Source organism: Rutidosis leptorrhynchoides, chromosome 7 (assembly GCF_046630445.1).
Source record: "Rutidosis leptorrhynchoides isolate AG116_Rl617_1_P2 chromosome 7, CSIRO_AGI_Rlap_v1, whole genome shotgun sequence".
Lineage (NCBI taxonomy): Eukaryota > Viridiplantae > Streptophyta > Magnoliopsida > Asterales > Asteraceae > Rutidosis > Rutidosis leptorrhynchoides.
This window is the reverse complement of record NC_092339.1, coordinates 179,660,589-179,663,466: the sequence shown is the minus strand read 5'-3', so window position 1 is coordinate 179,663,466 and position 2,878 is coordinate 179,660,589.

Below are 2,878 nucleotides of genomic sequence, written 5' to 3'. Positions count from 1 at the left end.
CAGATCCTGACCCAGAACTATCACTCACAGAACTATGATTAGCAACATTATTACTATTAAACTTGTTCACATAGGTCTTTTCTTTCTAACTAGGTGGATATCCTACAATTTTATAATATCTGTCAATAGTATGCCCAATTTTGTTTCACTTTGTGCTTTTAATTAGAGCTAAGGGTTCTGTTATTAGAAAAATTGTTTGAGTTGTTTCCACTAGAAAAATTGTTTTGGTTTGACCTTCTTTGAACACTTTCATCATTCATAACCCTCTATGTGAGTCTTCTCTAGACAACACAGAGTAAGCAGTGGTGGACAACCCTCTATGTGACTCTTCTCTAGACAACACAGAGTAAGCAATCTTAACATCAGGTAGTGGGTCCCTTAATAGCAGATTACTTTTAACATGCAGGTAACAATCATTCAGGCCCATCATGGATTGCATCAATTTAAGCATATTATTATGTTTGATAGTTTGATCAGCAGCATCACAAGTACATTGAGTCCGATTAGCCATGGCATCATATTGTTTCCACATAGAATTTAACTTATGATAATATTCAGATGGAGAACTATTTCCTTGTTTTAATGTGCTAATATTAAAGTGTAAGTTAAAGATAATAGACCCATCTATTTTATCATAAGTTTCCTTTAATTCAGTCCACATAGTACTGGCATTTTCAGAAACAATTAATCCAGCATACAACTCATTAGCAATACAACCAAGTAACCAAGACAACACCACATAATTACATCTATCCCATTATTTAGACGATACTTAATCATTAGCATCTTTTACACAAGTACCATTGACAAATCCAACTTTATTTTTTGTACCAAGTGCAAGTAGCACATATCTACTCCATATTTTATGGTTTTCCGTACCTTTAAGTTTAATAGAGACAAGTGTCACTGGGGTGCAGATACAAAGGGTCACCAAAGTCAAGTTTATTAATAAAGTAATAGCAGTTTCATCACCCATAGAAAAAAAGAGAAATAAGAGAAAACAATCAAGGTCGCACGGATCAAGTTCCAATACAGGTACAACTCAAGAGATGCAAGATAGAAAACAGGCTAATTGGCTAATAGCCAAGCATACAGAAACCCAATAAGAGAAAAATAAACAGAAATGGGGTCAAGAATCAATCAAATGCTTGATCAGGTATTCATGAGTTTCAAGGAACTCAGATCAAGAGTCGGGCACTAAGATTCAGTCTAGAGCGATAAATGAATAATTAAAACAGAGAGTAAAGAAAGGTACTCCCCTAAAAAGGGTAATAACCCTAGCATAGCAATAAGAGACAACGGAAGACGATGAAAGATTATCAGACCAAGCACAGGAGCAGATAACAGCAATCGAATGAAACCCTAACCCTAATTTTTGAAATTAGGGTTCCTTCAAGAAATTGGACGAATCATCAATCAATCGAGAGCCTACGCTCTGATACCATGTGAAATTAGGTGTAGCAATCAACAAGAACACCAACAGAACTTCAATATGATTAATCAAAATATCACCAGAAACAATACAATCGAATCAAAAGGGTCTTATCTCATAAATTAGAGATAAAACCAATACGTGCCAAGTGATACAATTGATAACAATATTAATAGAAATCGAGTGACACAATTGATAACAATATTAATAGATATCGACCACAAACACTGAACTAAAATTAGGGTTGATAATCGAATAGCAGAGAACAAAAGAAGAGAGGAGCGTGTGATTATCTGCAACCCTAGCCAACACCATCACTTATATAGGCAGAAGAAACACCAGCAACCCTGAAGAAACACAAAGTGGCATAACCAACCCCTCAGCTTTTATATCTTGGTAGGACAGGTTCTAGTAACTTTGCAGAGGAAGTCCTTTTAATAGAAAACGTAACCTATACAAAAAAGGCTAGAACAAACCACAAATGAGTACAAGATAAACAAAAAGGAGTTTGACAATGCATTAATGTATTTATTTTAACACTATTCGAGTTATTTTCGGTTTATAATTGAAGATATATGTTAAAGATAATGCCTTTTGTTGAGTTCCCTGCATAGTTAAGGATTTAATTACGACAAAACATGCTTAAGAACACTAATTGTAATACACAGTCAACATATGTTTACTTAATTTTATCAAAGTCTAGAAACGACATTGTGCGCTGTGACTTAGTGTTTTAGTGTGCTGCCTTAACTATCAGCACATGGTGGTTAGAATTCTTCAAGGCAAGCATAGCATAGGATGTATGTTGAACCAGCAGAGATCAAAGAAGAACCAGTACAAGAAGAACTAGGATAGAGCTGAAGCAGCAAAAACATTTAGACAAATTATGCTCCGTTACAAGCATAATGGTTTCCTGTGATGCCTACATCAAGAGTACTATTCAGCTGACATTGAAGACTAAGTTGAAGAGAGAAGGACACAAGTCGGTGGCTGACAAGTGACCTTACAAGATGACAGAAGAATGGAGAAGTTTAACTCATGCGTAATTCATGGTTAATACTTTGTCAACGCCTAGGGAACCCAACATTCCATTTTGATTATTCAAATAGGATGTCTACCTACATTGGGTGTGATGCCCCGTCCTAATCCATCTGGACGAAGTCATCAACATTTGATCCCAAAGCGATGATCGACTCCAAGTAATGTCCTTAAAATGAGCAAAATGCACAGCGGAAGATTTCTTTCATACCTGAGAATAAACATGCTTTAAAGTGTCAACCAAAAGGTTGGTGAGTTCGTAGGTTTAACATAAAATAATAAAATTCAACATTTTGATAGACCACAAGATTTAAATGCTGTATGGTACAAATGGGCCCGAATCCTATACCCACCTGTAATGTACATGCTATATCTTTTAAATACAGTACATCTTTCTCGTGTACGAAA